Here is a 22,980-nt window from a genome sequence, read left to right as displayed (position 1 = left end):
GTTTCAGACAAAGTTTCCAAGATCTGGCGCTGCCTTTCTTAATTTGTGCCGTGTTAAGTTGATACACTTTTGTTTTCGTAATTTGGTTTTAGAATTTTAGTGCGTGTGTGTCGTGTCCTCTGACACATCCAATTTTGAAGTCATTTCTCTATGAGTTGGTCGGTTCGCTTCGGCGATCAAACGGTCAAACTTCTTTCTGACGTCAGGTGAAGCCACCGTGGGCAGCTTGTATATTTTCCCTACGGAGAAGTTGCACTGCGTTATAACCCTATTTGGTAGCGCATATTTCTTATGGAACCCAAAGAAATATTATAACTCAAAGATTTAAGTTCCTTTTGAATAAAAATGTTGCTGCGATTATTCTACGAAAGTTCTAAACCCTATACCGTCCAGTTTGTCACTAATTTTATTACGTACCATCTTCACTATCTAGCTCAACTACATCTATACAAAGGTTTTTAACAAAACCGTTAATTACAAAAGCCACAATAATCTCGTGCATGTGTTTTAGTTTCAGTGCACGCATTTCTTTTGTTCAAAAATAAGTTAGGCACCTCTCGTCCATCAAAAGTTTATTACGAGTTAACTTTATTTCAACTAATATTATGAACATAAGATAGAAAGGACAGATTCAAAATATTCTACAACAAAATATGCATCAGTAAAAGGCCTCATTTTTAAAGTTGTAAATTATTTTCTTTTCTTTTTTTTCATTCTGTCATGGTACAACATAGTATGCATCAATAAGAAGCCTCAGTTTTTAAAGTTGTAAATTATTTTCTTTTTTTCACTCATGTGTTTATAAGGACACAATTCAGACATTCGGCAAGATATTTCATTGACTTGAATTATCCTTAACAACGGTGACATCAAACGAAAATCTTGCTTATCTAATACTCTTGTTCTTTATAGAGTGAGTTTAAAAATTAGACCTAACTTAAATGTCCGTAACCCCGAAAAACACCCTAAAGGTTTAGTTATAAAGGTGATTAACTTTTTAAATGTTTTAATAATGTAAATTGCTTTTAATATACATAATAATAACGAAACAAACGGGAAATAGATCTTAATTTTTTTTTAAATAAATGTCCTTTAATATGAATATACAAGTACAAGATCAAGCACATAAACACTATATATTTCAAAATAGAAAAACGTAGATTTATATGTTGCCTGGAATATATATGTTTTAAAGTTAAGAAAAAAACAACAATCATACCAAATAAAAATAAAAATCACTAAATATAAAATTGACATACAATGCAATATACTATCAATTAAAATACATGAAATAAAGAGAAACGTTCTAAATATACAGTTTACGAAAGAAGCTACTAGAAACCTGGATAAAATACAAGTAGAACACTAAAAAAGAAAAAAAGAGATCAATTTATTCCACAACGTGGACTTAAATATTTCAACAACAAAAACAACTCTAACAACGTTAAAACAACATTAAAAGAATTAACGGGAAAATTATATATGCAAATAAATGTTTCAGAAATAGTAATATATTTTTCGTCCACGACAAGATTGCATCGTAAATATAAAATAAAAGAAACAAAAAAGACACGTATAAAACCAAATACCATGATATGTAGCTAAGTATTTGTTAGTGTTCACCCGTGCTGTTCTACAGAAATTAGAAACTTCGACAGGAGCGATAGCGACCAGAGAATGTTTCTAATTTCTGTAGAACAGCTACGGATGAAAACTAACATATTTAGTGTCAAGCTTTATTTAGCTTAATTAATATTCACTTTATTACGTCACAACCTGTCTATATTTACGAACGCGGTTCAATGAAGCACTATGAAACAATGAAGGCGACGATAAACGGAATTTGATTATTCTTCTATGAAAATTAACACGGAGAATTTTTAAGAAACACAGCGTTCTCAGTGGATGACAAATAAAGCTGGACACTAATTAACTTTATCTCCCTCTACATGTGTTATGATATTACAAATGAGCCGCGTCACGACAAAACCAACGTAATGCGTTTGCGACCAGCATGGATCCAGACCAGCCTGCGCAGCCGTGCAGTCTGATCAGGATCCATGCTGTTCGCTTACAAAGCTTTTTTCAAGTAGAGAACCTGATAGCGAACAGCATGGATCCTGATCAGACTGCGCGGATGCGCAGGCTGGTCTGGATCCATGCTGGTCGCAAACGCATAACGTTGGTTTTGTCGTGACGCGGCTCAAATGTACTAACATTTTGTGTAGATCAATGATATATATTCTATATTCTAATATTCTATACAGTCACAACTATAGTAAATAAATATTAGCTAAGACTTTATACCACGTGACAATTCTCATCAAAGGGATACAAACATTGTTGTCAGGCAATTAAAAAAGATGGACCAAAATAAAATGTCTGACAAAAATTGAAATTACTTCAAAAAATAACTGTTTGAAGACATACATATTTCATAATAATTATAATCTCACTATAAACTTCTAAGGCCTCACATCTTCATTAATTAACAATTTGGATTCACAATTCTTCACAACGGGTTACTTGTTAATCTTACTCCCTGTTTTAAAATAAATTCGTTTTCATTAATAATTATCTTTTCTGTACACTTTATTGGGAATGGCAAACACAAAAAAGCTATTGACAATCTACATATTAACATCCTTTTGAGTCAATGTAAAATAAACACTGAGAAGTTTATGAAATACTATTTCAGTTACTATAGTTACAGGATAACTTTTTTTCTAGTCGATCACTGTGGAAAGACTAAAAAGTCTCTAAGTTACAATAGATCTTCAATGAAGTTTATTGTACTGGATGATAACTAGGCACCAAAATTACTACAACAGAGAACTTGTACAAGCTCCGTCACGAAAACCACGCCCAGGAAACACCCTCCAAATACGGCAAACAACAGTCCGAATGCTGTACCAAGTTCATGTCCCAAATTACCACGAACCCCAACAAAAATGAACACGCCAATGAAAATAAGAACGACTGTAAATAGAAATGTAAGTGTTAAGCAAACTATACATTAAATTGATAAATATACATATTGAATAATGTGAATATGATCATAAAAAATATGGAAAGGGGGTGACTTGATCATTTCAACAATTCAAGTCTTTGTGCACGACAGTGCACGTGAATACCCAATCTGAATAACGACAGATAATAATCATATCAGTTTTATGGAGTCTCAAAGTACAAAAAAATTCCTCTGCAATTGCTTGGAAAGTACAAAAAATGTATTCAGTAAGCATTCCTTATCTGAGCGCTGGAATACGAACGCCTTACGTCATTGTCTTTTTGCCAAATGAGACAAAAATATAGCACGTGTCTGGAATATTTATTTTCAGGACTTCTTAGCCAACAATATTCACACTAATGGACTAACCGCTGTTTTCATGTGTGATTGTACAGCCTTACTTTAATTTTGATTTTGTCAGTTTTTACTTTAATGGATTATAAGATTATATGTTCATACTACAAGGTGTAATAGTGATGATATATAATGTAGATACTAAGTGCCCTTATCAAAGGTGCAACACAATCACTCTTTCAAAACTAAAATTTACATTGTATTTAGGCCAATTCTTGTTCCGCCTGCTACATAGTAGCCTTGGTGCGTCCGAGGCCGAGTGGTTAAGGTCGTTGACTTCAAACCACTTGCCCCTTACCGCTGTAGGTTCGAATCCCGACAGGGACTTTGGATTCTTTCATGTAATGAAGCAATGCAGCTAGCTTACGGAACGTCAGTGGTTTTACTCAGGTGCCCGTTCGTGCCTGAAATAATGCACGGAGGGCATCTGACGTTTTTCTTCACCGGTAAAGCTAGGTGGTCGCCATATGACCTACACTGAGTCGGTGTGACGTAAAACCCAATCAAACAAACAAACAAACATAGTAGCTTGGATAACTTCTGTCGCTTCTGTGAATGTCCTACCGCTGCAAAGCTTGTTCGGCCTAATCATCAAAAACATTAGGTTGCAATTTCATCCGAAATTTACAAGAATGGTCAGTACCAAGTATTTTGTGTATATCATTAGCAATTCCCAATTCAATGATTTTTGTCAGAGTTATGGCCCTTCAATGACTTTTATTTTTAAATTTATCCAGAAAATTTCTCTTCTTCAACTTATGAGATTTGAATAATGATCGATGATTGATGGGTACCTGGAGTACTTGCGCATATTTAAACGTTTTTTCCGGTTGAATGAATTTTAGCTGACTTATAGTCCTTTAATTAAAAAGGCCCTTTTTGCCTTATATTCTCATCATTACAGAAAACATTCAAACACCAATAGAGTCAATTTACATTTCTGTCACCTCTCAATACAACTGCTTAAATGGCTATCATCAGGCGACACATGATTGCTCTTATAATATATAAAACATTATTTTTCTTCATATGCATTCTGAATTTCTGGAAGTAATTAATATGAATTTAGGATCAAACAATCAAACATGTTTTTTTTTATCTTCTACCGAATGTAATATTAAAGTTTATATATTTAATTAATTTTACATGCAAAGTATACCCACTGGCTAGAATTGTCAGGAGAATCAGAAAAATCCACATCCATTTGCTAGGACCATTACTTGTGCCCCTTACAACCTTTTTTCCTAAGGTCATACCATACATAGAGCAATGCGAACGATATCAGTAAAGCCATTGTGTACAGCGTTTGAATCTGAACAAACTTTGAAAAGCCGAAAACTGAAACAAAATATCATAGAATATTAATCTTTCTGAAGATTCATAAGATAAATAAATCTAATGAATCTAATAAATCTCATAAATCTAGTAAAGTTAAATACATAAATTTAAATATTTTTACTAGTCACTAGGTTACTATCCGGTTATATTATACTGTGACGAATTTTGATTGGACATATAGACTTTTTAGGACTATATAGATTTACAGGAAGTAAAGGTTTATTTGGACTAAGAGGAATAGCTTTTACCTATATAAAGAGATGTTATGATCAGTGTTAGGAGTAGTGTGTTTGAGTTCATTCAGTTAAGATGTTATTTTGGTTTGTTGTAATTGTATGGAATACTTGATATTTGGTGGAATAATACATTTATTTTACACAGAAGAGTTATTATTTATTGAGTTCTGATAAATCCTCGCCCAGAGAACCACGAAGCGTTACACTGGTGGCAGCGGTGGGATACAATTCCTATGTGGATTATTGTATTCCTAGAACAATCTACGTTGTGAGTTCTTCAAAGTCTTTTGTTTTTGGGACAACGGTGAACATTTGTGGCCAGAATGTCAGCCTTGGAAAATGTTTCAAAACAGACTAATCAGGGTGTGGATAAGGAACCAACTATCAACTCTCCGACCGCATGCTCGACTCCGATGAAGGATCAGATGGATTCAAAGGATAAGAAGCCATGTGCTTCAACTAGTGATTCCGGAATCAGCCAAGTATTCTTTCCGCCTAATTTTGACAGCGATGTCAATACCTTGTCTCCCATTTGGAGTGAAAAGGACAGTGTTTCCGTTTTTACAAACAAACCAAAGAGAAGATGGATAAAGTTTCTAGTATTCTGGATAGCAGTCGTTCTGGTGGCCATAATATTTCAGCATTATAGAAGTGGAATTCTGAAAATACGTACATATGTTTTGGAAACGGTTATATTTTCTATCGATGAATATTTGCCGTATCTAGTGCTCGTGTGTATTTTTCTGGTTTCGTCTGTGTTGTTTTTCTGTTTTGACTATGCCTCCCAGCGTTCGAGTAGAACAACTGGACAATCATCTAGTACAGTACACCATGAAGTACCAAGTGTTGGGACCTCTAATGTGCACAACTTTGTAAGAAATGGGCAGTATACTGCAAAGTCCCGATCCCGTGATTTTCCGTGTCGTAGAACATTCAGTGGAACTGGAAGTGATGTGTGGCACGATTTTAGAAGGTACTTCGATAATTTGACCATTTTGAATAACTGGTCCAAAGAAGAGTCAAGGAGAACTTTTCTGTGTTCTTTGCGTGGTCAGGCGGAAGCATTCGCATACGGATTACCGTCAAGCGTGCAAATTGATTTTGATTTACTGTTCTCAAGGATGGAACAGAGATTTGGCATAGTAAATATGAAAGAAAGTTATATAGCTGATGCTAGATTAAGAAGAAAGCAGAAAAATGAGACATACAGAGAATTTGGCCAATCTATTGAGGATCTTCTTAGAAAAGCTTATCCAGATTGCTTAGGAATAGTTGGAGAACTGTCGTTGAGTACTTTTCTTGAAAACTGTCATGATTCAGCTGACTTTAGGTTGTCTGTGAAAAGAACTAGACCCAAAACCTTGCAGGATGCGATAGCAGCTGCCATACAAGAAGAGTGTTTAAGACAAACGGAACGTGAAAAACATTGAATTGACTACAAGAGTGGGCGTGTCTTACGCATAGAGCGTTATAACGAGTGGCCAAGACGTGAAAACTTGACTTGTAATAGCTGGAGTTCAAACAGACGCCAAGTAGAATACTCGAATCAGAGGGATCAAAAAAACATAAAGGTTAACAGAAAGAAAGAAGTTGGGATGTTATTGAACTCGCATGAGTCCAAAGTGGAGAGAGCTCTCATACTTGGAAACCATAACCTATTTATCACAATTATACATTCAAACATTTACCTACCTGCTTGCTCTTGAATTGATCGCATAATTCTTCAATAAACATATAGTCAACTTTCTCTTACACATATGGTTTCAATCAGCAAATAATCTGAACATACTTAGAAACCTATAAATATTTAAAAACAATAGACAAAACCATGCAAACAAAATAAAACTAAGATTAGTGGTGCGTTAAATGTTCCCAAAGCAATAATGAATTAACTTGCAATATAAAGCAACCAATAATTTCTGGTCACTTAATCCAATTAAAACTTTAATTTAAAAAGAAACAAAACGGTAAGAAAATATGTTACGTATTAAAACGTATAAAGCGGTAAAAATACCTTTAATACCTGTAAAGGACAGGTGTTTGTGCTTGTATGACAGCTATGCACTAATAGATTTTAATTGGATTTTTGCATGCCTCCGTGTTTAAAGTGGTGTTTTTCAAGCTACAAGTGGTATCATTGAATTATACTTCAGTTTATGCGTTCCAGTCAATCTCGAATGTTTCTTACACTATTTACATATTAAGAGCTTTCTTACAAGTACTGGCTGGGTGATATTGCTTGTGCGGTTTTGCATGGAATATGAAGAATGTAAAACTGGCAATTTTAAGTTGTAAGGTGCCAGCATTGTGAAGAGAGTGTGAATGAATCAATACAAGTGTGCCTGAATGTTTACCTTTTTTATTTTGGTTGGTAGTTGTATCTGACTTGAAAAGAAATTTATTTAAATTCCTGACATTCAATCATTTGTTTGTACATTATAAGCATGAAGTATATTTCACTTTTGAACCATCTTATTAACTGTGTATCTGCTTAATTCTAACAAAGCAATGTTGCTTGATGCTTATGTGATCTTGAATTTTCTTTTTGTTCTTAAAAGTTAAGCACGAAATATATATTTGCTTATATCTAATAAATCAATGCTGCTTGATGCTTATCTAATCTTGAATTTTCTTTTCTTCTTTTGCAAAGAACGTCAGCACGAAATATAACAGCTTTAAAATTTCTGTCTGTCTTTCTTTTTGCTTTGCTTTGTTCAACAAGTTTCTACAAGCCTAACACAACGAAGGTTTGCAGCATGTTGTATTGCTTCTCCAGCAAAGAATTTCTAAATGGATTAAAAATCAAAACAATAACGAACTAACAGCTTTAATTCTAATTCCGCATTTGTTTGCGTTTTGAAATCAGCATGCGTTTAAATATATGTACATACAAGTATACACGTATAGTCAAATATACTGCATGGTAAAAGTATATTTCTACTTCTTTCAGAAAAAGTTGAATACATTTTCGTGCGTTTTTATTCTTAAGTATACAATGTATTCGTTATGGCTTTGGTAGAAACATTTCAGCTTTTTGTACAAATTTACATTAAACACGAAATGTCAAATATAGCAATAGCATCGAGGAGACAAAACTGGTAAGATACGTTCATTCAAAACAAAGATTACGCGAGTAACTTAGTTAATGAGTATAATAGTCGAGAAGAAAACAGATAAATAGCAGAAACTACTACTAAGTACCAAGGTTTTTGTCAAGTGTACATTAGATAAAATATTCAGCTATTCAATTTCATTTACTTTTACTTTTATTTTATAATAACCAATATATTAATAGTTTGCATTTTCATTAAAATCAGTATTGATCAATAAACCGGAAACTGTGTTGTTAAAATCTTAAACTAAAATTCTGTCAGATTTCAAATCAAACACATTGTTGCATATCATGTATGCATCAAAATCCTTTATCTAATTATATTACAGTAGTTTAAATTGATCAGTTTTAAAACATTATATTATTGTATAAGAACAAAACTTTATTAAAGAAAACTATAAAATAAAATTTGTTTGCGCAAAGAAGATGGCTTTTTGTAGTTGATTGATTATTAATCTACTTGCATATCAAATTACTGAATTATTTCAATGCAATGTGTATCAACGAATTAAACTATATAATTATATATATAATATAAAATCATGACCCTTTTTTACTCTGAACAAACGACATCCTGTGAGGTTTTTTGTCCTCTTTATTATCTAATATATCACATACTTTGTGAACACCTGGATAATTTTATTATCGTACCATCCACGTATGCGACGTTGTTTTAGCTGTCAACTTCATCACATTGCATATAAACGTCACTGTCTGATTCCAAAGCTGGAGTCAGCCACCTGTTACCAACTATCAGATACAACGCGACATTGACTGTGAATTACAGGTCAATTAATGTAAAACAAATGATATGACAACTGGCAGATGGAAAACACTCCTTAAGTTATTGGCTGACAGAGCCTTTACATCGGTTTCAATAAGTTTCCAACTGAATTATGTAAAATACTTTGAATAATTATGTGCCGCGGGCAATGGTTTTCAGCTTCTACATCTTAACAAATTGACTTGCACTGGATCATCCGGAAAAGCTTGACTCACGTCAACCGATTGCAACATGGTAATTGTAATAATATCCTTAAAGCATACATGGTTTTAACGTAAGTTATTATATAATAAATGCATTTGAAAAATGTGTCTGTAATATAACTATTGCCAGAAGCAGTTGTTTTGTGAAGATTTGATTGGTCAAAGTTAAAGTTTTTTTCTAATCGGTATTGCATAATTAATCAGTTGTAGATCTGGAATTATTAACATCACAAATTAAATTCCATTATTCAAAACAGCCTTATGTTTATTTTTTTTACTTACCAAGACATGATGTTAACAACAAGGCTAATTAACAAAGTGACCTTTATCAGGCATAAATGTTTGTACCTTCATGCCATCTTAACTCGTTTGACAGTCTCTTTAATAGATGTGAAAAGAACTAGACCCAAAACCTTGCAGGATGCGATAGCAGCTGCCATACAAGAAGAGTGTTTAAGACAAACGGAACGTGAAAAACATTGAATTGACTACAAGAGTGGGCGTGTCTTACACCTAGAGCGTTATAACGAGTGGCCAAGACGTGAAAACTTGACTTGTAATAGCTGGAGTTCAAACAGACGCCAAGTAGAATACTCGAATCAGAGGGATCAAAAAGAATCTCCTAGTAAGCAGGATTCTAAAGCTGTATCGGGTAACTGGGATCGGCCGCCTCGGGAGGTCAGAGAACGGTCGATATCAATGTTAAGGAAAGACCTCAACAGAGTGAAGTTACTGAAAACAAAAAGAATTGTATAAGTGTAAGTCTAAAGAAGGGTATGAACGTCTCAGGAAAAATCTGTAATCAGCAAGTGAACTGGAAAATTGATACAGGTGCAAAACGGACATTTATTACCTTAGATACCTTTAAAAGCATTCAGTACCGGTATAGGCCTGAACTTAAGTCAACAAAGTGCAGTTTTAAGGCAGCGAATGGTAATAAGGTTTTCTGTGATGGAGTTGCTTTGGTTTAAAGAAACAGAGTGGGACTTATTCTTGGAGTACATCGTGATAGCATATAATAGTTCAGTGCATGAAAGTACAGGTTATAGTCCACATCGAATTGTTTATGGAAAAGATATGTCGCTTCCAATAAATGTTCAGACCGGAAGTGAATTTAATGAGAGTACTGGAGAACGACACAACAACATTCCAACTTTCGTTAAAAATCTTCAAGAGAAATTGATTAAAATGCACAGTCTTGTGCGAAACAATTTGTCGAAGTCCGTAGAAAGACAAAAGAAACATTTCGATTGTCGCATGAAGATACATCAATATGAAGTCGGTGATTTTGTTATGAGAAATCAGAAAAAGACAGTTCCAGGAGTTAAATCAAAAATCGTACGCCATTGGACAGGGCCATGGATTATTAAAGAAAAACTATGTGATGTGTTGTTCAATATTCGACATTCCGAATCATCTCCACCTGTTATAGTTCATGGAGATAATCTTAAGAAGTTTCATGGGAGTTCAAGCATTAACGTACAAAAAGAACAGAATATTTCAACGGACATTCAACAGCCGAACCTGCAAGAATTCTTATCGAATAATGCAGAAATACACACAAGAAATTCTGTAGCAAATAAAGCTGGAAGTTCAATTAGTAATAAAACTTTAAATAAAGACTACAGAATGAATATAAATCAATTAAACATAAACGCACGTCGTACCGACGGACAAACGGAAAACGTTAACAGACAGAGCATAACGGACCAAACGGATCAGTCTATTCAATCGGATCCGTTGGATCAGTCGGTGCAAATGAACATAACGGATCAATCGGACCAATTACCTGAGGTGGAACGAGCACAAATTTCCCGTGCAGGAAAAAGGCGCGAAAACAATTTAACAAGTGCACATGTTAGTAGCTCTGAAGATTTTATTCGAAGTAGACGTGTAATTAAAAAACCTGCTTATCTAAAAGATTTTGTTGATTTTATCAATATGGGTTATTGTTGTGACACTTGTGGAAAGAATTTTAGCAGTAAGAGTAATCTAAAAAGACACATAAAAGAGAAACACATACCTGAACAGAAATATTATGTGTGTACGGAAAAGAATTGTGACGGATTATATATCAGGATGTCATACTTGAGAAATCATCTTGAACGGAAACATGGACTAAGTGCTTCGACATCAAAACGTAGAAGTGCTTGTGCTCAAAAAATGACCAAAAAGGAATGGAGTGAATCTTATTACAGTGACATAAGCTCAGACGAGAGTTTCTTTGAAAGCTTAATAGGACAGAAGCCAGATTATGATCCTGTTAATCAGCAGCAACAAGATTCTTCTTATAATGAACAAGTGATGAGCACCAGTAATCAACTAGATGGGAACACTGCTACATCTCAACATAAGTTAATCACAGCCACGGAATCTTAGTGTGTTGACGGAATTGTGGAATCAATTCCAGATCTAAGTGATTACTTAAAAGCTCTAGAAGATCTTGACGGTCATACTGAAGTTAGCATTCCAGAACCCGATGTTACAGTGCAGAATCATTTCGAGCAAATTGCTCAGTGTGTTGATGAAACACAAAGTGTAGCAAGTGATGGAACATTTGTACAAGATGAAAACTGTGACATTAATTTACAGGATGAAGAATGTGACGTAATTACAGAAGATAGAAATGATGACATAAACAAAGAATGTGAAGGTGAACATTGTAACGTAAACAACAATAATACATATGCAAACAATCAAAATGAGGCTGAACTATCGAATCAAGACAATGTAGATGATGGCGGTATCGTGAACGATGACGTCATATATGATGATATCAGCAACCCAAACGAGGATGATGACGTCATTAATATTGATGACGAGAATGCTAATACTCAAGAGGAATATATTGTCTCAGCTATCAACTTGACATTGCAGCGCACAATAAAGCTTGTCAATGGAACACCTACGGAGGTAAAACGTACAGCTTCAATTGGATATTGCGAACGCATTGATTTAGATGAAGTGACACCATGGAGATTATTTAAACTTTTTCAAGAAGAATTCAATGAATATGCTTCACAGTATCAAGATAAAAATTAACTGACAGATGTAAACTATAAATGTGAAAATTAACAAGTGTTACGACATCTATTAGTGAACAACATTTTTCTCATAAGAAATGAGCTTCTTTTGTTTGTGTTTAATCATGAATATTTTCAGTTAATTTCACATAAAAAACCATGAATATGTGTTAGTGTAAAAATATGAACAGTGGAAGTTCAGACTCTCAAGAAGGGGGCAGTGTGACGAATTTTGATTGGACATATAGACTTTTTAGGACTATATAGATTTACAGGAAGTAAAGGTTTATTTGGACTAAGAGGAATAGCTTTTACCTATATAAAGAGATGTTATGGTCAGTGTTAGGAGTAGTGTGTTTGAGTTCATTCAGTTAAGATGTTATTTTGGTTTGTTGTAATTGTATGGAATACTTGATATTTAGTGGAATAATACATTTATTTTACAAAGAGAGTTATTATTTATTGAGTTCTAATATATCATCGCCCAGAGAACCACGAAGCGTTACAATACTTATAAATGAAATATTGAGAAATATTGATGAAATAAAATGCGTATTTTATTTTCCGTATTTTCACTGTAAAACTATATTTTCATTGCAGTGAAACATATTTTCCGTATTTTCTCTGGTGTCTTGCCGGACAACTTTCTTCTAAATTCAGCCAATAATCAAAACTAAAGGGAAAGTCTTTCAAAGTGTACTGTCAATAATGTTAAACAAGAGGGCTATGATGGCCCTGAGGTCGCTCACCTGTATATAGGCCCCCGGAGCAGGGCCAGTTTAAACCCCAGGGCTTTTATTTGAACAAACTTGGAAGACACCCATTAGAAGATGTTTCATGATGTTAAGTTTTTACTACACACATATAATGAAAAACAATGACCTCCCCCCCTCCTCGGCAGGGCCAATTTTAACCCAAGAGCATTTATTTGAATAAACTTGGTAGATACCCATAAGAAGATGTTTCATTCTAAACATCTAAGCTCTAGCTCATTAGGTTTTTAAACGAAGATCTTTTAAGATTTTACTATACACATATAGTTAAAAACAATGACATCCCTAGGGCGGGGCCAGTTTGACCCCAGGACTTTTATTGAACAAACTTTGTAGACACTCCCTAGAAGATGTTTCATGCTTAATATCTAAACTCTAGTTATTTGGGTTTTTTTCAAAGAGGATTTTTAAGTTTTTGCTATACACATATAAGGAAATTCAATGTACCCCGGGGTGGGGCCAATTTTGATCCCAGGGCTTTTATTTGGACAATTTTTGTAGACACTCACTAGAAGATGTTTTAGCTTAATATCTAAACTCGAGCTATTTGGGTTTTTTCAAAGAAGATTTTTAAGTTTTTGCTATACACATATAAGGAAAATCAATGACCTCCGGGGCGGGGCCAATTTTGACCCAGTGCTTTTATTTGAACAAACTTGGTAGACATCCATTAGAACATGTTTCAAGCTAAATATCTTAGTTCTAGCCCTTTGAGTTCTTTAAAAGAAGATTTTTAAGTTTTTACTATATGCATATAGGGAAAATCAATGACCCCCTGGGGCGGGGCCAATTTTGACCCCAGGGCTTTTATTTTGAACAAACTTGGTAGACACTCATAAGAAGATGGTTCATGCTATAGATATCATAGCTCTAGCTCTTTGGGTTCTTTAAAAGAAGATTTTTTAAGTTTTTACTATATGCATATAGGGTAAATCAATGACCCCCTGGGGCAGGGCCAATTTTGACCCCAGGGCTTTTATTTGAACAAACTTGGTAGACACTCTCTAGAAGATGTTTTATGCCTAATATCTAAGCTCTAGCTCTTTGGGTTTTTTAAAAGAAGATATTAAAAGTTTTTTCTTTCGGTTGGCAACCAGAGTTCTGCATGGAATTAAATTCTTTGAACAATTTTTAAAGGTGACCACCAAAGGAACATTCTGTGAAAGTTGGATGAATAGGCTTAGTGGTTTATGGGGAGATGTCATTTAAAGTAAAAGTTTACGGACCGACGACGGACGCCGGACGAAAAGCGATCACAAAAGTTCACCCTGTCACTTTGTGACAGGTGAGCTAAAAAGGGAAGAATGCATGTATATAATAAACAAACAATTCAAGTTTTTTTTCTTTTGATAAATACAAGATTTATTTTCATCTTATTGTATGAAAATTATTATATTTCATGAAACATTTATTTTAATACCATGAAAATTATCATATTTTATGAAACATTTATTTTCATACTACTCAATGAAAATAAACCTTGTATTTAAAGAAAACAAACTTGAATATCTTCTATTTCCTGATTGTAAAGATACCCTTCTCGTGATTCTTCTGAAATAAACCAGATTATATAATATTTTAACTCACTTAGTGCTACTCCATGAAACATGAATTTGTCACCACCTTCATTTTCCAGCCTAGCTATTGCTAGCTTTTCGTAACTAGTAACTTCGTCTGCGTAGATGCCACTTATAGATCTGTACGTCATAGTCTCGCATTCAATGTTTTTACCATCATGCGGGTAACACTGGATGACGTACCAAAGTGCATAATCTTGGTATACATCTTGTATGTGTTGAGTCCTCCCAGACCAACTGCTTGGTATATATGTTAATTTATGCTCAGCTGTTATTGTCAACCAACCAGGGGCGACAAATCCAACCAGTAACAGAAGGACACCTACAAAGTTAGACCAAAATAATATATTAACTCTTCGAACAGTGGGCAATGCTCCATCCTGTTTAACCGTCGTGGTGAACTTTACATCGTCTGCTGCTGGTGCCTCTTGATTCTCGTTAGTTACCATCTTGTGAGTTTCTTACGGATTTTGCTCTGCTGGTAAAGGTGGATATACGGATTTATAGGCAGTCCCCTTTTCCTACATTTCTCAATTCTGAAAACGAAGAAATAATGCGTTTAAAAAAACAAAAAAAAAAAAAAAAAACAACAACAACAACAACTAAAAACCATTTACTTTTCAACTTTTCAATAATGCATTTACATAAACTATAGTCTTCTTCTCTATTTTCTTTAATTTATGAGATTTTATCATGCGTTTATATTTGATTGGAAATAAAGAACTACTCTTTCATGTACGGTATTAGAAATGATACAAATGAAGAAAAAAAACCTTGAAGATTTCCATCTTCAGGTTTAACAAGTTACTGCATTCATTAGGTAATTACATTACAAGAGTTATTGCGTGCAGTCAGTTCTGCTACATAAGCCCAATGCATTTTTTCACTGACTATGAACTACAATTATAATAAATGCGATATGTTTTAGATTGCTGTTAAGTTTGCATGTAATAAACCAGTTTATAATCATGTAATAATAACCCACAGTTTTATAATTTATCCCTTAAGTGAACAAACATAATGCGTCCGATTACCAGAAATATAATACAATTAACAAGATTTGACAATTCTATTCGTACACCGCCTGTCCTCAGCCAATCAAAATGGAGAATTTAATACCACATGATAACAAAATGGACGACAAAAGACCTCAAAAGGGGCGCCTACGGGGCAAGCCTTCTGCCATATTTTGTTGGGTTACCTTTATATAAAATTGAAATACTTTTTTCGTGTTCGAAGCTCGAAACCATAGTGGAAAAACTGCTCTATTTTTCCAGGAAGGATTCTTATCTATTTCACGAAAGAATATATTTTTCGAATACCCGGCTGAACGGCGATATTGCATGTTCGGAAATGCTAATACTTACACGTATAGCTGTAATAAGTTATAGACGCTTACAAGAAACAGCAATCTGACTAAAGTTCAGACCTACTGAAGCGTTATATAGGAAATTATTTTAACTAGAATGACTAGACAGTTAATGTTATTTTCAATAAGTAGTTTCACGGTGTCAAGGGTATACGCATCATTTTTCCGCGTACCGTCGAAAATTTATCATCCTGCGCGCAGCACCGTATCATTTTAGACAAAACAAACACGTAAACATCACATGCATGATGGAAAACGGCCTGAAAGTCACATTTTTGAAGTAAGTGTATTCATAAAAGTGTGTCTACGGAATATTATGATTATTGAAGCTTATGTCTTTAGCTAGTTTTTATCAAAGACTTTTACGATTTACTTTGTTTTAATGAAAACAGCTAGAGTGGATGGCTTGGGGAAAATGAGCATTTGAAAAACTTCTAAAAGAGATAATTATGTTGTCACTCAAAGTATTTTTTTAATATAACTGATAGCGTTCAAAGATATATAATACACAGACTCTTGCACACAAATTTAAGCTGTTTAATTTCTTAAAAAAGTCATAAAAGTGTGACAACTGACCGAGTTCTCTTGGTACGTATCATGGGTCCGCACCGAAAATTGTGGCACGTATACATTAGCGCTAGACTTGCACCGCATCATGATGATTAACCTTATAATGAAAAATCTTATTTGTATTTATTTATTGTTGCCCATCTGGGCGAGGCCCTGTAGATGTATATTTATTATTTTGAACCAGTAAAAGCAAACCTGGTTCTTTTTTGTGTGCCCGGCGTAAACACGTGCGTTTATTATAGTGGCAAATTGTTAATGGCATATATTTTTTAAAGTCATTTTGTAATTTTCTATTTTTTTTTTTTTTTTTTTTAGTTAAGCGATTCTTTTTTACCAAGTTAAAAATACATGAAATTAATATCGCTTATCATATAAATAATATATCAGAATTTCTAAAACACCACATTTACTTACTATGTTACCATTAAGCCAACAGATAGACCTTTCAGGGGAGACCCTAGATAATGTTGGTATAACTTTTGGTCCAAACCTTTTGTATGTACATTATATTTTAATATGCTTAAGATAATGATGTTAGATTGTGTAAATTAATCATGTACAAAAAATGCAATAAAATGTTATAAAACTAAAACACGTGGGACCACGGTCATATTCGAAAGAATTTGAGTCGATACTTTATTATTAAAGATCGGTTCAATTAACACAACCAGAGTGCAAATTGCTTACATTTTTGTACATGTAAAGAAGCAACTTTTTAGTGAAAAATGTTATGTATATTTACCACAAATATAGATATTTAATTGTCACCATTTCATACATACTCTTTGAGATAGTGCTTACGGTGAGAGTTTCTAAAAAAACAAGATTTTCAAGCTTTACTACTCAATCCGTGCAATTTAAATTTGTCAGTTATCATGAAAATGAAATGTTCGTAAAATAAATATTGTTTTAAATAAAAGATTTTAGTAAATACATTGGAAGAGTAAGGAATCGAACCGTGACTTTAAGACCGAAACGTCGGACTTGGAATTTCTGGCATCGCTTGTCAATGGCGTGAGCTCGAACCTCAAGCATGCCGACAAAGATGTGTAATGGATACAGTACGAGTTTTCCTTCAGAAGTGTCTTCTTACAGACATAAGAAGACAATTTGAAGAAAATAGGAGTAACTGTATCTGAATTTACGACATTAAATTGTAAAGAACCGATAAAATTAATACACATTTAATTATAGATAGAAAATACATTTGATTACAAATAGATCTATGTATGTTCACGTTAAAAATATAAAGCTATAGAACACTATTTGCATGGCCTTTAAGTTTGGGCAGTGAAGGGTGTAGGTAAATTGTATTCGCACGGAACTTTCGTGCACTTAGTAAATCGGACATAATTCACTTTCATTCATGTTTAAACAATGTTAAATGGCTGCCATCAATTAACAGAATGTCAAATTTAATAAAATCGATTACTAGTATGTAATCGTCTCTAACTTGTTTTGCGTCAATGTTATATGGATTACGTTTTGGACCTAAATTTAGTAAGTTTTCTTATTCACATATTACCTTAACGCTAACGCAATGCTCGCCGTTTATGGCAGTTGTTTTTTATGTGTGTGGGGCGGTGGTACAGTACATTGTAAATGTCACTTTAAGGGACTCCACTGAGGTTTGACTGAAAATTTTTTTCCATGTAAATGTACCATTTGGTGTATATTTTAGACCTCTAATCTTTGTGCAAAATTTTCAGATCACTTCGTTTTTCCAGAATAATTATTCACATTGTAAATAAAATGACAAAAATGAAAAGCGTTTAAACGCTTTTCACTCAAATCGGACTAAGAAAAACAATTTAATACAATTTTCAATTATTTCAAAGTATATTTCTTAACTATATTTCGTAACTATATTTGCATATATTTCTGTCTAAAGTGTGCTCATTTATGTAAGAAATTCAAATGTTTGATTTTAGGCTTTTAAACCTCAGTGGAGTCCTTTTAATGTTTTTTTTTATAGAATGTCAGACGATATAAAAAACCCAACTAAGTGGTTACCATCTTCCAACGAACAACTTTTAGTTTCGTCAATGCTAAATCAACAGTTACTGTGTTCCTGGAAATGGCCATCCAATTTCACGATAAACTGGACTTTCTCATGAGATGCGCACTACTTTCCATCGGTTTCTATAGTGTCCTGTTTGAGACTGTTAAAATATCGCCTGTTAAGATTGACTTAATCTCTTGATTTAGGTCAACTATTCGAAAAATAGGGGAGAGCTATTGTAATTTGTGAATTTTGACAGAACTATCGCCCTTATTGAAAAAATCTTAAGGCTTTTGTTTTTACTATCAAGCAGCGCACTGGGTCTTCTTAATAGATAAGAAGCGAGATTTAACATTCTCTTTCGTGGACTTTCTGTACAGTCACTGGTACTGTAAATAAGTTACAGTTCTCGAATAAAACATGCGAAAATTAAGTTTAATCGCGAAAGATTTTTATATTTCGATTCGCAAGAGGATTTAAGTAACGGTTATTTAAAAGTGTCTTCTTACTATAATGGCTGATTTGGAATTCTTTTGTGCGTTAACACCCTAGCGCTAACACGACAAAGCGCCAAACTTACGGCGCATTGTCGGGCTTTCGTCTTGTCGTCATGTTGCTAACGATGTACGCCAAACGGTGCGTTGTCGTGCGGCGTGTTGTCGCAATGTCACATTGTCGCTCGTTCAAAATCGAAGGATTTGCTTATAAGCCAAGGCGACAGGGCGACATCACGTCACATGTCCACGCGCCGTTTGGCGTGCTTCACTAGAGACAGGACGACAAGACGAGAGCGCGACAATGCGCTGTTTGGCGCTATGTAGTGTTGTCGTTAGGACAAGACGAAAAGGCGATAACGATACCGACAACGCAACGCGCAATGTACCAATCAGCCACCATATTTTACAGACGTAAGAAGACACTTTTTGAATAGCTCTGCTGCGGGTATGGTCTTATAATAAATAATTCAGGAGCACATAGTTGCCACCTTTCTTAAATTCAGTAACATGCGTAAGTTACGTTGCCCAGTCAATTAGTAAGGTAACTAAAAATTCAAATGTAAAAAATAAATACTATTTTAGGCTTGCCTGTGTGTTGTATTAACAAATTTGAGAGTAAAAGTTCAATTACTGATATCAGCAAATATTATGCAATTCCCGAGTCCAAAGAAAAGTTGAACTCCACAACAGACATAAAAATGCAACTGCTACGAAAGCATATAATTTTTTATAAGAAATTATCTTTAAAAAAACAACAATAGAGGTCTAGATTGCTTTCAGGCCGAGGTAATCATCTGCCCGCTTACCCTAACGATAACCAAACATTTATCTTTTCTTGTCAATCCTACAAGATAAAAGGAACAATACCCCCTCCAAAAAAAAAATTAAACAAAAAAGAACAACAGTTAACACATTTTTATGTACATGTATGCAGTATATTACCGCGCAAAAAAGAAGCGGTGCCATGGTTCTGCATGATGCGGTACCATGTTTATCAAAGTTTTCTTGATTTTACAACATTATTTTGCATTATTTGTATAAAATTGGTATGTTATCAGCTCGTATCAATGCTTTTTGTGATCATTTGACATATGATACTTCTTCCGACAACTTTACTTTCGGAAAAGGATGAAAAATGTTCGCATCAAGAACACAAATGTTTTACATGTATAAAAGTGTTTTCATTAGTTTTAGGTTATGATAGACAAATAGTGTTGCAAAATATTTTGCACACATAGATGAATCATTCAAAACTTCCGTGGTGTATGCAAACTCTCTCAATAAAATCAATTTTAGTAAGAAATTTTCGCATTTTTGAAGTTACCTCTTGAACTTTTCAGAAGATTACGTAAGAATGATACGGTGCTGCGCGCAGGATGATAGATTATCGGCGGTACGCGGAAAAATGATGCGTATACCCTTGACACCGTGAGTTTGCTTAAATCAGCGCCAAACGTACTAAATTTATCGAATAACATATTACATGTTTATGCCAGAGCGTGAGTCATTTGCTTTCTAAATAGCTCTATGATGCCTGTTTTAAATGCAAAAAAATCTTACCTGTATAGCCCAGTCTTTTACATGTATTTATTTCTTATAGAATGAAAACAACAATAACAACAACAGCTACAACAAAAACAAGATAATAACCTGCACTATTTACGCTACAAATGCAATTTAAAACAAGTAGGTTGACACTAATTTATCCATTACAAATGGCGTTTACTTAGCTACGGATTGTAATCCACGGATAAAAACCAATACAGACTGAGCAGAGTTTCTGCGGTAGATACATGCTCCTATCAGCATTGATAGTTGTTTAAGCAGCGTATTTTCCTCCGAAGAATTCACTGATTATTCACTTAAAAATAAGTGATTATACTCTGCTCGCACGAAATAATAAAAATGTTGTGCCCTAGTTAATTACATAAATTAATGTCCTGGCGCTAGCAGGGATATGTATATGATGTTGTAATATAGTTTGTATTATTATGGTATAAAACAAAACACAAGTATAAAGATTAAATACACTTGTTTAAGATTGGTTCATTGTTAATAGCTATAATAGATATGAAAATGAAAACTCAATTTGGTGAACCTGAAAATGTACCTTTTTATTTATAACAAGGATTTTTCTAAAAATAGATTCACTGATAACAACAGTTGCTGGTCGGCTGGTCGGACAAACTTTTTGTCTCCTATATAATTTATGTTTCTGTCAGCGTTGGAGCCAATGAAAGTTTAGATTAATTTTACAGTATATCTAATAAATATATGAAATTTTAATTCCAGATATACAGTTAAGGGGGAGGGGTAGGCCCATTAATGAGATAACAATATGTGTGACTTAAAAGAGAATTTTATTTATTTTTATTTATTTATTTATTTATTTATTGAAAACTGTCGTTAAAAAAACTCATATACATTTCGCTTTGGTTATTTTTAAGAAATCTTTCTTGCTATAAAAGATAGTACTAAAACTCACAATACCCAATAATAATTATTGTACAGGATTTTATTCAGCAATAAAAATATCTTATTTTGTAGATAAATGCATGTCCGTCACAGATCATTGATTATTGAATATAACTTTGAAACCTGTTTCACATTTAATTGTAATTTATAAGCATTTGATTTTGATCATTACTTAGTCTAGTTATTAATAAAATGATCAAGTCATAGCATCCAAAATTATTTTAGTTGACTAATTATTCCCTTTTGTACCAGTATTAAAAATTCTGATTCAGAGGATATTTGTTAAAACGCTTGTTAAAATTTACTCTTTTACAAAGACAATTTAACATTACATGGATTTAAAATCAAATTTTTGATAAGGAAGAATTAATAATACTTTGATTTAAAATTTTGATCCAGAAGATTATCATGCTTTGAGTTAAATAAAATTTGACGAAATTGTATCATATGCATATGGTCGAAATACCTTAGTGTTAAATATTTTGTTTAGAAAGTTTAATATTTTATATTGAAGTATTGATAATACTTCACTATACTTTTTATTGAGAGGATTAATTATCTTCTTAGATTTAAAAGTTGTTTTTATTTTAATAATACTTGGATTTAAATTTATTTTAAGTTCTGATCTCATTTTGGCCCTTATAAACAAATTCTGGATTTATTTCTTTTGATACAGAAAATTCATTAATACTAATGCCATGATAGAATTGTAATTCTTTAGTCAAATTTTGCATTTTTTAGATTGGGGATATTATAATATTTCATTTTTCGTTTTTTAAGCAACCCTAACTTAAAATTTATCCCCCTTTGCATGACAATACCTTTCTCTAAACAAAATAGATAAATGACACGAAAAGTTATTTTTTCTTTTGATAAACATTGAAAGTATGATACTACAAATGTATAAAAAGCTCACTTTTCCTAATACTTTTAAATTCAAAATAAATTCTAACATCTGTATTGAAGACATATCTTATGGTCAAAAAGACAATGATCTGTTGGTATTTTCTAGATCAAGATTTAGCTTTTGTTTGTTTGTTTGTGTTATTTTACGCCTTTCCCAACAGTATTTCAGTCATATAGGCGGGTAATTTCCTAACCATCGTTCCTGGAGAGTTACACCAGTACTAGACTACCTTCTAGTCTAGTAAAAATAAAATATGACCCAGAACTAACTGCAAAAGTTTTGAATCTTTGTTCATTGAATAGGTCTGGTATATGTATTTGTCAGAAAAAAAGTTGCACATATAACTCTGTGCACAACTTTTTTTTACAAACGTTCAAAGTTCATGAATTTTAACTTTATATTTTAAGTTCTGAAATGTACACCATACACGCGGTTTTTTCCTATGACGTAACAATTTTACGTAGGCACGCGCGTCATTGAAAACTTGTCATATGATTTCGTGAAACTTCCGTCGAAACATAAATATAATTTTTCATCAAAAATAGCATTTAGATGGCAAAGGTAAGTTTGTTTTTAATTTACTTTTATCATTTATGCCTTTTTACTTTCACAATAAGTGCCATAGTTAAATATAACAACGATTTTATGTTCAAATATTTTTGGAAATAAACAGCAAATCAATATCACCAGTAAATGTTAGTAGATTTGATTTAAATAAACGATATATATATATTTATAAGAAAACGGTTT

The 22,980-nt window shown here is 33.3% G+C and overlaps 1 long non-coding RNA gene across 2 annotated transcripts; it reads right to left on the bottom strand.

Annotated features, from left to right (window-relative positions):
• Positions 1 to 1,295: 1,295 nt before the first annotated feature.
• On the bottom strand, positions 1,296 to 21,066 carry LOC132734743 (uncharacterized). 2 transcript variants are annotated; one of them, XR_009626366.1, is made up of 4 exons: positions 20,499 to 21,066; positions 14,421 to 14,946; positions 4,528 to 4,702; positions 1,296 to 2,979 (listed from the first exon to the last, which is right to left on the bottom strand). It is a non-coding gene; the product is annotated as an uncharacterized LOC132734743 (long non-coding RNA). The 2 variants fall into 2 exon arrangements; XR_009626365.1 differs by having other exon boundaries at positions 20,409 to 20,731.
• Between the last annotated feature and the right edge of the window lie 1,914 nt (positions 21,067 to 22,980).

Source organism: Ruditapes philippinarum, unplaced genomic scaffold (assembly GCF_026571515.1).
Source record: "Ruditapes philippinarum isolate M1 unplaced genomic scaffold, ASM2657151v2 ctg13035_1_1_1_1, whole genome shotgun sequence".
Taxonomy (NCBI): domain Eukaryota; kingdom Metazoa; phylum Mollusca; class Bivalvia; order Venerida; family Veneridae; genus Ruditapes; species Ruditapes philippinarum.
This window is presented reverse-complemented; position numbering and strand designations above follow the sequence as displayed.